Source organism: Lutra lutra, chromosome 1, assembly GCF_902655055.1.
Source record: "Lutra lutra chromosome 1, mLutLut1.2, whole genome shotgun sequence".
NCBI classification, from domain to species: Eukaryota; Metazoa; Chordata; class Mammalia; order Carnivora; family Mustelidae; genus Lutra; species Lutra lutra.
In genome coordinates, this window is record NC_062278.1 from 73312353 (window position 1) to 73326543 (window position 14191).

Genomic DNA, 14191 nt, shown 5'->3' on the forward strand with positions numbered 1-14191 from the left:
TGAAAGAATTGCAAAAGGAGTTTCTTTAGGTGAAAGGAAAAAGATACCAGAGGGAAATAGATTTGGGAATAAAAGAAGAGCAACACAAAAGGTAAAATTCTGCGTAAGTAGACTGTACATTCTTTAGTAGTTGAAAGTAAAAATTATATCATTTTCTGATGGGTTGTCCAATAAACATACAGTTAATGAATATTACAATTGAAACATAAAGGGAGATATGGTGATAAGGTTTCTACATTCAACAGAAAGAGTAAAATATTAATTAAAATATGTTAAAATTTACAGAATTATACATCAAAACCAGAAAAGTTTAAAAAACAACAACAATAAAAAACTGTTAAGTAAATTGCCCAAGACTGTGTGACTTTTATGTGGTGAGTCAGAAGAAAAAGCAGATGCATTTGTACTGGGTCCTCAAATATTTGTTGAAAGAAATGAATTGATAAATGAACCAGCACTCTTCTCTCAAAATAATAATTTAGCAATACAGTATTTCATTGTAAAGATTGAAATCACAGGGGCGCCTGGGTGGCTCAGTGGGTTACAGCCGCTGCCTTCCGCTCAGGTCATGATCCCAGGGTCCTGGGATCGAGCCCCACATCGGGCTCTCTGCTCAGCGGGGAGCCTGCTTCCCTTCCTTTCTCTCTGCCTGCCTCTCTGCCTACTTGTGATCTGTCTGTCAAATAAATAAATAAAATCTTTAAAAAAAAAATTGAAGTCACAATTTTTAAGTGTATTTAAGTACCGCTTTATACCTTTCAACAATCCTCCTTGCTTCAATAGTCTCTGCCATATGACTTTGGAGTTTTTAAAGGTTCCACGTATATTTCTCCAACCCTCAGTCTGGATTCAGCTACATGACTTGCTTTGGCAAGAGTATAAAGTAGAAGTGATGATGTGACCATTCAACCTAGAGCCTGAAAGGACTATGTTTCCATTTGCCCTCTTATGCCTCTATCAGTGCCATGAGGAACACGTGCTGGGATTAGCCCACCAGGCCTGGGAGGGAAATAAGAAATTTGTAGAGAAAATCCCATTAAACTGAGCCCACGGGACTCACAGATCCATGAGTCTTTTGTGTGGCAAAGGCTGGCTGCTAGCTTTCTAAAGCACAAACTGACCCCTAGTCCCTGAGGGGATCCCGGTCTTAGGGTAATAGCAATGAGACTCAAGATATCTAGGAAGGTATTCAGACAAAAGGAACAAGACAAATCCAGTTCTAGCAAATGGAGTGTATGATTTCTCCACAGTCTCAAAATAAAACTTGGTTAACAGATCTGAAAGGGAGAAGTCAAAGGAAGACAAGCATCAATGTTAACTTGTTATTTGATCTACTTGGGGCCCCCTTAAACACAGACAGGATTAGAATGGAGTTAAAATCAAGCAAGACGGAATCTGTAGATTAAGGCCTAATAAATACAGAAATAGAAAAAAGAAAAAAAAAAGACAGATGGTAGCTGAGGAGAAAGGAACGCCTTTATGGCAACATAAAGAGGCCACTACATAGATAAGCACTGTGTTTCTTCTTTTGACTTGGCTATCAAGGGAGCTTAATGGTAAGTTTTATGTGCAATTACCATAAACTTCTTACCACTTCCTGCAAATGTTTCCTGACCTTTTTTTAAATTTTCAATTGAATGGTATAAACACTATTCCTTTGGATAAAATAAAAAACGAAAATAAAACACTATTCCTTCAGACTATCCATAATTCATTTTACAGATAGTTATGACAGATATTATAAATATCAATGTATGATGCCTTAGCCTATGAACTAATGCCTTCAAACCTGTACATTATGATCATCATCAACAGTGTACTCAATATACCAAGAATAATGGGAGTTACTACATGAGGGCTGCCTCGGGCCTTTTAAATAAAGGTCCAATAACATTGACTTTTGTGAAATTCTCATTCACTACACTGAAATATTCAGGCAATATTAACAACTTAGAAAAAAAAATGCCTTTGCCAAATGCCCCAGAGATGCAAATTTAAGTAATTACAGTTGTTCCTCTTAACTCTTACTCAATACTGTGATTAATTTCAGATGTGCCAGACTGAAAGCTTTCTGCTGCCAAACTATCTGAAAGAATGCTCCTTTTAACAGCTGAAAGATATCAAAAGTCAAGGGACCAAAAAGTAGTTTAATTTGGATACGCCTTACAACCCAGTGCTTTGAATAAAAAGAGAGCCAACTAGCATAGCATTAATGCTTGTTTTATTTGGAAAGACCTTGAATTTGGAAAACCACTCTTTTATCCCATGCTTACTGGGCCATGTCATTTGCTATTGATGATCATCCAAATTTATTCATACTATGATGGCAGAATGCTTTTATACACAGTACAATTATGTTGTGCATAAATTCAATAAGATAAGAAAAATGAAGTTGAAATGAATTAATCTTTATGCTTTTTCAAAATCCTTTCCAAACTTTTCTAAACATTTTGTGGACATCAATAGCAATTTCAATATTCTAATTTAGTTGAAAATTGACCTCATAAAATTACATTTGGTTATTCTGGGAATCCTATTATTAGAGATAATTACACTGGAACAGAACAAAATCTGATATTTACATTCAAATTTCAACATTGCATTTACACATAGGTGGAGAGAAACATCATTTAAGAGCAAAACCCATTTTGTTACACAGTATAATTGCTGAGGCACATTTAAAAAATACCTGTACGTGGGCCTTCCCTCCAGAGATGCTGGTTTATTTGGTTAGCGCCAGAACATTAGGCATCAGTATTTTTTATTTTACTTTTTCTAAAGATTTATTTATTTATTTTAGAGAGAATGAGAGAGAGTGTGTGGGGGAAAGAAGCAGAGGCAGAGGGAGAGAGAATCTCTTCCAGCAAACTCCCCCGCTGAGTACAGAGCCTGATGTAGGCCCAGCTCTCAGGGCCCTGAGATTATGATCTGAACTGAAATCAAGAGCCGGATACTTAACTGACTGAGCCACTCAGGTGCCCCATGCATCAGTATTTTTTTTTTTAACATATTCTTTTTTTTTTTTTTTTTTTTGACAGAGAGAGAGAGATCACAAGTAGACAGAGAGGCAGGCAGAGAGAGGAGGAAGCAGGCTCCCTGCTGAGCAGAGAGCCCGATGCGGGGCTCGATCCCAGAACCCTGAGATCATGACCTGAGCCGAAGGCAGAGGCTTGACCCACTGAGCCACCCAGGTGCCCCGCATCAGTATTTTTTTAAAAGCTTCACCAGGTGATTTTAATTTGCAGTCTGTTTTTAAAACCACTGATGTAGTATTTTCCTTTAAGTCATTGTGGTATGACCCCCATAAAAAATTAATAAAATCTTAAATGCTCTTTCTAGAAGTACAGTGACTAGACCAAAGGAGGCAATCAGAACCACTGCAATAGTCGATGCCCTACTTAGATGACACCTGGCAAGTGTGATGTTGACAAAGGAGAAAGAATCAGGGAGTCAAGGAGGACAGGATGATGAGATGGTTGGAAAAACCTAAGATATTTACTTTGGAGAGCAGACTTGGGAAAATTACAATCCATTGGCATTGCTAACGCATGGAGAAAGCATTCAACTTAGTCGATGTTCCTCCAGAAAGCAGAACTAGAGCCAACAGGAAGAAGTTGAGAGGGTAACTTGCATCAGCTCAATACACAGAAAATTCTGATAACAAAAGCGCTTCATCCACAGATGAGCAATCTAAAAATCCTCAAGTAGAGGCCAAGTGATCTGTCACTGACATGGGAAGGAGGTTGAACAAAATGATCTTTTCTTTCTCATTGTACTAATAAGCTGAAAGAACATCTTGAAGTTTCGTGAAATTTCTCAAACTGTGTTCTAGTGCTTTGGGAGCTAAAGCAGAAGAAAGAATTGACTACAGGAACTTGACTGGAACCAAGGCTGTCTATAATCATAAACTGTTTTTTGTGTGTGTGTGATCACACTAGGTCCAACATGGCCGCACAGCTCAAGTCTCTGGATGTAGTAACCTAGGCAGAGTTTGGTTATTTTTGTCTTCCAGATGAAACCTTGAGATTTCATTTAGATTGCCATCTGACGATTGATTAGACACTTTCCATTTAACACAGTTCCACGGATTAGCTGAAAACCCTCATGCAGTAAGCTAAATAAAGGCTATGAGTATTGTATGGTAATAGAAATAACATCTTTGTTAAAGAAAAAATATTTAATGACACCATTAAGGTATAGTAAGGCGAACTTTATTCAGAACCGTTGCAATAGGTACAGGGACCACTGCAGGGGGATTTTGCAGTGAAGGGGAGAGACTGGGGTCAACATGGAACACAGCTTGGGCAGTGGGAATATACAGGTGAGGAGCAGGGTGGAGGTCAACTGATGGAAAATTCTTAAGAGACAACACCAGGGAAAGGAGGAATTCTGGCTAAACTAACCTAACAGGATTCTTGCCGAAGGCAGGCCAGAGCTATCAAACGTCCATGGACGTGCTGACGGATCATTCCAAGTGGAAAGGAGAGTGCTTGCTGTGATGTTAACACTTCGTAAAATCAGCAAGCCACACTGAGCAGGAGGGAGGTCCAAAGGTGGTCATACAAGGACTAGTGGAAAATATGATATTTTAAATGTGGAAAAGATAATATGGCGAGGTGAAGGAGTGAGGGTGGGAGCAGGGCAGAGATTGGACTACCTAGCCTCTAAGACTGCTTCCAATCCTGAGATTCTATTGTCAGATGAGCAAATTAAATCACTAAACCCTGCAGTACCTCTAGGTTTTTATTAATTTATAATCAATACATACCTCAATCCATCTTCTCCAAGCAAAATATGTATCATTTTCTCAAACATGTGATTGGTTTTATTAATCAGGTAAAAAGCTATCTTTCAAAGCCTTGAAACCTTAACGTATAAAGCTTCATTTCTTTCTCACACGCATCTGTTGTGGGCCTGGCACCTGTTAAGGCAAACTCCCTTCCAAATAGTGACTCAGGACCCAGACATTTCAATATATATGCTTTAAGGGTCACTACTGTGGGCTCTTAAATGGTTGGCCTTGGGAGTTATCCATACCGCTTCTGCTCATCAGCCACTGGCCAAAAAGCAGTCACATGGCTCCACCTATGAGTGGGAAATCTGCAAGCATATGGATATTCTGTGAAAAGCACATGAAATTGTCACAAAAGGAAACCATCGTTGAAGATTTAGATTCTGGGCTACAAGCATCTGAGAGTGTACACCAATTAATCATGTCACATAGACAAGCACATATTATTCTGCACTTCTTGTTCCGTATTCACTTTACACCTTAAAAAATAGTGTAACATTGGGCTGAATATTTGCAAGAAAGTCTGTTTGAAGGATGAAACAGAAAAACAGTGCACACAATATACTTTCCAAAAATAATAGAATAATCTGACATTTTAAGGTCAAAACAAATGTCCCAAGTTAGTAAATGTGACCCTTCTACTTCATGGCAAGTTATATGTAGGTTTTTGCCCATTTGTCATATTCTCGTTTTTAAATATAATTAAATCTATTATAACTTCTGAATCTCATTGCTCTCTCCCAAGTTTTTACACACTTGAATTCACTGTTTGTTATCTTTTAAATGCTTCAGATCCACCAAATCCTTAACCAGTTTTTTAAAAGATTTTATTTATTTGTCAGAGAAAGAGAGCAAGTGAGAGAGAGCACACAACCAGGGGGAGTGGCAGGTAGAGAGAGAAGCAAGGAGCCCGATGCCAGGCTCCATCCCAGGACTCTGGGATCATAATCTGAGACGAAGGAAGAAGACCCTTAACCCACTGAGTCATCCAGGCACCCTAATCTTTAGCCAGTTTTAAGTAGTTAAAAATATCTCCTCCAGGGGCACCTGGGTGGCTCAGTGGGTTAAGCCACTGCCTTCGGCTCAGATCATGATCTCAGGGTCTTGGGATCGAGTCCCGCATCGGGCTCTCTGCTCAGCAGGGAGCCTGCTTCCTCCTCTCTCTCTGCCTGCCTCTCTGCCTGCTTGTGATCTCTCTCTGTCAAATAAATGAATAAAATCTTAAAAAAAAAATCTCCATATTTTATAAAAACGCTGCTACCCAAATCTGCTTTATTCAAACTCTTCGTTATATGCACTCAAGAAGTTTCTAAGTTCTGGATTTTTCTGACATAATCTCCATCACAACTCTCCTACTAAACAATTCATTTATTTTTATCAGATTCATACAGGTCCATACTTCTGAAATTATGAAGTTTTTTTGTTTTTGTTTTTGTTTTTTATTTTATTTTTTATAAAAATATATTTTTATGCCCAGGGGTACAGGTCTGTGAATCGCCAGGTTTACACATTTCACAGCACTCACCATAGCACATACCCAACCCCAATGTCCATAACCCCACCCCTCTTCTCCCAACCCCCCTCCCCCCATCAACCCTCAGTTTGTTTTGTGAGATTAAGAGTCACTTATGGTTTGTCTCCCTCCCAATCCCATCTTGTTTCATTTACTCTTCTCCTACCCCCTTAACCTCCATGTTGCATCTCCTCTCCCTCATTTCAGGGAGATCATATGATAGTTGTCTCTCTCCGAGTGACTTATTTCGCTAAGCATGATACCCTCTAGTTCCATCCACGTCGTTGCAAATGGCAAGATTTCATTTCTTTTGATGGCTGCATAGTATTCCATTGTGTATATATACCACATCTTCTTTATCCATTCGTCTGTAGATGGACATCTAGGTTCTTTCCATAGTTTGGCTATTGTAGACATTACTGCTATAAGCATTCGGGTGCACATGCCCCTTCGGATCGCTACGTTTGTATCTTTAGGGTAAATACCCAGTAGTGCAATTGCTGGGTCATAGGGTAGTTCTATTTTCAACATTTTGAGGAACCTCCATGCTGTTTGCCAGAGTGGTTGCACCAGCTTGCATTCCCACCAACAGTGTAGGAGGATTCCCCTTTCTCCGCATCCTCGCCAGCATCTGTCATTTCCTGACTTGTTAATTTTAGCCATTCTGACTGGTGTGAGGTGATATCTCATTGTGGTTTTCATTTGTATTTCCCTGATGCCGACTGATATGGAGCACTTTTCATGTGTCTGTTGGCCATCTGGATGTCTTCTTTGCAGAAATGTCTGTTCATGTCCTCTGCCCATTTCTTGATTGGATTATTTGTTCTTTGGGTGTTGAGTTTGCTAAGTTCTTTATAGATTTTGGACACTAGCCCTTTATCTGATATGTCATTTGCAAATATCTTCTCCCACTCTGTCAGTTGTCTTTTGGTTTTGTTAACTGTTTCCTTTGCTGTGCAAAAGCTTTTGATCTTGATGAAATCCCAATAGTTCATTTTTGCCCTTGCTTCCCTTGCCTTTGGCGATGTTCCTAGGAAGATGTTGCTGCGGCTGAGGTCGAAGAGGTTGCTGCCTGTGTTTTCCTCAAGGATTTGATGGATTCCTTTCTCACATTGAGGTCCTTCATCCATTTTGAGTCTATTTTCGTGTGTGGTATAAGGAAATGATCCAATTTCATTTTTCTGCATGTGGCTGTCCAATTTTCCCAACACCATTTATTGAAGAGGCTGTCTTTGTTCCATTGGACATTCTTTCCTGCTTTGTCGAAGATTAGTTGACCATAGAGTTGAGGTCTAATTCTGGGCTCTCTATTCTGTTCCATTGATCTATGTGTCTGTTTTTGTGCCAGTACCATGTTGTCTTGATGATGACAGCTTTGTAATAGAGCTTGAAGTCCGGAATTGTGATGCCACCAACTTTGGCTTTCTTTTTCAATATTGCTTTGGCTATTCGAGGTCTTTTCTGGTTCCATATAAATTTTAGGATTATTTGTTCCATTTCTTTGAAAAAAATGGATGGTACTTTGATAGGAATTGCATTAAATGTGTAGATTGCTTTAGGTAGCATAGACATTTTCACAATATTTATTCTTCCAACCAGGAGCCTGGAACATTTTTCCATTTCTTCATGTCTTCCTCAATTTCTTTCATGAGTACTTTATAGTTTTCTGAGTATAGATTCTTAGTCTCTTTGGTTAGGTTTATTCCCAGGTATCTTATAGTTTTGGGTGCAATTGTAAATAGGATTGACTCCTTAATTTCTCTTTCTTCTGTCTTGTTGTTGGTGTAGAGAAATGCAACTGATTTCTGTGCATTGATTTTATATCCTGACACTTTGCTGAATTCCTGTACAAGTTCTAGCAGTTTTGGAGTGGAGTCTTTTGGGTTTTCCATATATAGTATCATATCATCTGTGAAGAGTGATAGTTTGACTTCTTCTTTGCCGATTTGGATGCCTTTAATTTCCTTTTGTTGTCTGATTGCTGAGGCTAGGACTTCTAGTACTATGTTGAATAGCAGTGGTGATAATGGACATCCCTGCTGTGTTCCTGACCTTAGCGGAAAAGCTTTCAGTTTTTCTCCATTGAGGATGGATGATATTTGCGGTGGGTTTTTCATAGATGGCTTTGATAATATTGAGGTATGTGCCCTCTATCCCTACACTTTGAAGAGTTTTGATCAGGAAGGAATTGAAATTATGAAGTTTTAATGCCATTATTCGTCACATTTCTAGGACCACATTGATGTTAAAAATGGTGCTTGGTCAAAATCAAGGAGCCACACCCAACAGCAGTGCAATCTGTAACCATAGTAACAACCTTAGTTCAGTGAAAATGCACATCAAGTCCACACTCTCCTTGGAGTTTCAAAATGCACTGTTTTCCATTTTTCTATTTTATATTTTTCTGTTTTAAGTGGGATGATAAAATACAGAGTTTTTAGTTGCTATATAAGCATAATGCTTTTTTAAAGCATTTTGTTAAAAACTGTTTGAGGATAGGTAAAAACAAATTCATGCAATTCACAATACTTATTGAAAGTCTAATACACATATGGCCACTAAACAGGTTACTCATGAATTGATCACTCCCTGTCTCAGTTCTTCAGCAGAAAATGCTGAGAATAACAATGAAATCAATTTATTTTTACAACATCATAGTATATCATTCTATGCAACTTGAGGCCACCTACATATCCCTTTATTCAAGAACAAACTGTACAATTTTCTCAAGTCTTCCCCTCATGCCTCAAAACCAAAATATACATTATTAAAAACAGATTTATTTTTATTTTTAGTCTATCTGTTAATTTCAAAGCTCCTATTCCCTTCAGGGACCATTTTATTTCAAATACAATAAAATCTGACATAAAACCAACTCTCCATTACTTATTCACACATAAGTGTATACTATAGGCCAGGCTGTATGCTAGGGTCTAAAACAGAAAGGACTAAATAAGGCCCAATCCCTTTCCTCAAATTGCTTATGACTTTACTGAGGAAAAGGAAAGGTAAATAAACAATGCAGTATGTTAAGTGCTCAGAAAAGCAGGGGCAATTAGAGAGGCAGGATAGGAGATTATCCCCGTTTCAGTTATCTGTGGCTATGTAACAAACTATACAGGACTTAGTGACTTAAAACAAGGTTATCTATGTTTCTCATGGTTCTATGGGTCGACCAGGCCTAAAGGGTGAATTTTTCTTGGAGACTCACATGTGGTTGCAATAGAAAGTCAACCGTGGAGACAGCAGCCATCTGAAGATTCAGGTGGGGCTCATCACATCCAAATTCACTCACGGGGTGCCAAATCACACAACAGCCCAGCTACAGCTGTTAGCTAGACTACTTGTACATTGCCTCTCCATGTGGCATGGGCTTTCCACAGAATGGCACCTGGATTCTAGAGGGAGTGTCCTAAGACTGAATATTCCAACACAGCAAAGCTGCAAGTATTCTCAAGCCTCAGCTTCACAGAAGACCCACCCAGATTCAACATGGGAGGGAACAGGACAAAGGTATGAGTCATGGAAGTCATGGCTCATTGATGACACCTTTGAAAACTTGCTGTCACAGGTACCAAATCATTTAGGTTTCAGTAATACATATTTTTTTTTACATTTCCTTTTCTCTTACCTCACAGAAGATCAACAGAGAAGCTGTCTTGAGACAATTTGGAAATCAGTGGAGTCACTCTAGGGTTAAAGGAGGAACACCTGAATTCATCCAAGCAGCCAGGGCACAGGGTGACCCAATGGAAGGAAAGGCGATGGAGAGGATGTGTGGTCAACATTTATACAGGAGAGCTGGAGTAAATTAGCACTATTTTAGTACACCTCCTGTCAACAACTTCAGCAGGAACACATTTCATTAATCCTCAAAAAGCCAAAATGGAGATTATTAACTTTCATAGTTTGTCTGAATCACTCAAATTTTGTACCACAGGAATTCTGTCCCCATTGCTGCCCTTACTAGCTCTTTGCTGATTATAAAGGAAAAAAAAAAATCATTGTGATTTATCTTTGCTTCACATGAAGTTTTTTTTTTTTTTTTAAGATTTTATTTTTATTTATTTGAGAGAGAGACAGTGAGAGAGATCATGAGCGAGGAGAAGGTCAGAGAGAGAAGCAGACTCCCTGTGGAGCTGGGAGCCCGATGCGGGACTCGATCCCGGGACTCCGGGATCATGACCTGAGCCGAAGGCAGTCGTCCAACCAACTGAGCCACCCAGGCGTCCCTCACATGAAGTTTTTAAGAATATATTTATATTTACAATTAAACTCTCTGGAATGTTCTAATGTAAGGTATTTTGTCTACTCAAAACCAACTATTGTAGCAGTTGTAGTTGAGTCTGACCATTTCTACACTGGTTTTATTATTCATCTAGGCCCATATTCCATAGTGAACGTAGATTAGCAGTTTACAAAGTAGGTAAAAAAAAAAAAAATAGAAAACAAATAGGGGCGCTTGGGTGGCTCAGAGGATTAAGCATCTGCCTTTGGCTCAGGTCATGATCCCATCGTCCTGGGATCTAGCCTCCCACTCCTGGAGTCCTTGAGCACCTACCTTGAACCCCAGGTAATCTGCTTCTCCCTCTGCTCCTCCCCCTCCTCGCTCACCCCCTTCCCTTGCTCATGCACACTCTCTCTCACACATGCATTCTCTCTTTCTCAAATAGATAAACAAAACCTTAAAAAAATAGAAAACAAATTATTTCCTTAGTACTAACTGAAAATAATGCTGGCTATCCTTTATTTCAGAATAAGGTATCTAATTATCTTTAAAATATTGTATTATATTACCAAAATAAATAAGAACTTCCCCCAAATCATCCAATGTTATCATTTTTATTCATATTAGCCTTTAAGAAAAATTCTGAAAGTATAAAAAAATTAAGGTTCCTGCTTTTTGTATCAATTTTGGACTCTACTAGTTATCTACATTGACCACAAGATGGGGCTGTGATGTCACAATTTGGCAAGATTTATAAAACACATAAAGACAGATAAAAATAATTTAATAAAGCAAAGTTTAATAAGCTAATCTCATGTTTCAAATATGCATATATTTTCAATTAATTATCCAATCTCTAATGCTCAGCAAAGGAAAATCACACTGTAATTTGTCCATCTCTCACTTGGAGTTACTGAGCTTTTTTCAAACGCAAAATTCTCCTTTGTAGGTGCAAAATTATATATAACGATGTGATTTCTTTAAGGATTCTTGCTACTATTTCACACTGCGTTTTTAAGTTACTGAACTTCAATCAGTGTTAGGAAAAATGTCTTTTAGAAAGACTTTTAAAATTAATATAAGCACAGAGAAGTTCATTCCTCATCACAAATCTACATGAATTTTTTTTCTCCTTTTCTATCCCTTAGTTCTTTTTTTGTAATCTAATATAGTTGACCCTTGAACAACACGGGTTTGAACTGCACGCATATACTTGGTGAGGTTTTTTTCCATACCGTACTGTAAATGTATTTTCTTTTCCTTACGATTCTCTTAATAACATTTTTAAAAATTTTCTCTAGCTTACCTATTGTAAGAATACAGTACATAATACATGTAACAAAAAGCACGTGTTAGACTTTATATTATCAGTAAGGCTTCCAATCAACAGGAGGCTATTAATAAATTGGAGAGGAGTCAAAAGTTACACACGTATTTTTGACTGTGCAGGGAGTGATGATGGTAGGAGGGTGGTCTGGGTGCCCATAACCTCTGCATTGTTCAAGGGCCAACCCGTAGTTACTTTGGGGTAAGTTTGATTTGAAAGAGACCGTATTTTCTTTATGTTATTGATGGCATGCATGATCTCTCCATATCATCTGTTAAAACTTCTTTTAAGTTGTGTGTTTTGTATTGTTAAATAGGCCAAAATTCCTTTCCAATTTTCAAAAGATTATATTCAGATTTCTCAGTTAACCATTTTTCAATTGAGACACAACAGCATGCCAAAATAATGTTATTTGATGTAGTAAAGAAGCAAGCACCACCACCTCAAAAATCAGCGGAGAAACTATTTTCACATGAAGTGTTTTCTTTTTTCTTTTTTTAAGATTGTCTTTATTTATTTGAGAGAGAGAGCAAGTGAGCACAAGTGAAAGGCCACAAGCAGGGTTAGCAGGGAGGAAGAGGGAGAAGCAAACTCCCCACTGAGCAAGGGGCCAGACAAGGTCCTGGAGTGGAAGGTAACAGCTTTATTGACCGAGCCCCCAGAAGCCCCCCACGTGAGTATATTCTAACCTCTTTTATTATATTAACAATGATACAAAGATATAATTTAATTTTTTTAAAAAGCTGTCAAGACAAATTTAGATTTAGAAAGTCCTCACATCCCTAGAAAGATATATATTCATCTTTCCAATTTTTCTAGTTCCTTTTATTAGAATAATTAAGCTATATCATACTTTGCTTGTTAAAGCACGTCTACATGTAGTTTTCTACTCTCTTCACTGCTTATTTGCATTTTTCTTCAAATTTCATCCAAAATTCATTGCTATCTTTAAAGAGTTTTATACATTTTCCCCTTTTTTCACCCCAAGTGCTTTTTCTTAAGAAAGAGTTATTCTTAAAGAAGTTTGTACCTTTGTACCACAGAAAAAAAAGTGCTGTTTGACAAAGACTGCTTTCATGAAACCTTAAAGACTTTAATTTTCCAAAATAGTCAACATCTAGTCAAAGAGGGCTATTTGCTGAGACTGACTTTCAGCTGTGACTAAAAATTATATCTGGCTTTTCCTGCAACTTGAAGAGATCTGTGGAATAGACTACTCCATATTCCAAATAAATGACAGGCCCCTAAAATGTCATATAAGATGGACTGTATGGCTTAGCAAGCAGAGAAATTAATAAGTGCAGATGACAGACAAGAAAATGGGAGTGAAGGAATATATAAAGAGATTCTGCCATTAGGATGGACAGAATGGACTCAATTCATATGGTAATAGTTTTCCTTATTTTAATGCTATAGAGGGGTATTTGATCTCTTCGGTAAGTTACCAACACAAGTAAATTATTAGTGTTTTTCAAAAATGTAGCAGGATCAAGAAAATTAATATACTAGACTACTACTAAAGTATCTGTATTAAGGAAAAATATTCACATTAATTCTTATGCATACTCAGAATTAGGAAAAAAGTCACCAATATAAGCATTTAAAGCTCTCTGGGAATACATATATATACACACACACAGACACAAACATGTACCCATAAACACAAATAGTTAATATGGACATCAATATACTTCAAATAGTTACTATTGACATCAATATACTTCCACTTATTCAAATTAAATAAGTTATAGGAATTTTCCCCTTTTCTTTCTACTGTTTTTTCTTTATATTTAACAATTAATACACAAATATATATCCACAGTAAAAGATTTCAGTTCCACAAAACACTAAAAATAGCAAGGATATGATCTAGCAATTCCATTTCTGGGCGTGTATCTGAAAGAAAATCATTATCTCAAAAAGCAACCTGTACCCTCATGTTCGCTGTAGCAGCATGATTTATAATAGTCAAGACATGGAAACAACAAGTGTTCCAGGTGGATGAATAGATTAAAAAAACATGTGGTATATATGCAAGGGAATATTATTCAATCTTAAAAAGGAAGGAAATATTACCATTTGTGACAACATGGACAAGTCTTGGGGGCATTATACTAAGTGAAATAAGTCAGACAGAGAAAGACAGAGATTACCTATCACTTACTTGCACAGCCTAAAAAAAAATGAACAGAAACAGGAGAACAGATAGGTGGTTGCCAGAGCTGAGTTCTCCATATATCCAATCCTACGTATTTTCCATCTTTCCAATTTGCTGGTCTATTTATGGGAATTTTTCACACTTTCCCTCACTAATCATGAATTGTTCTTTTT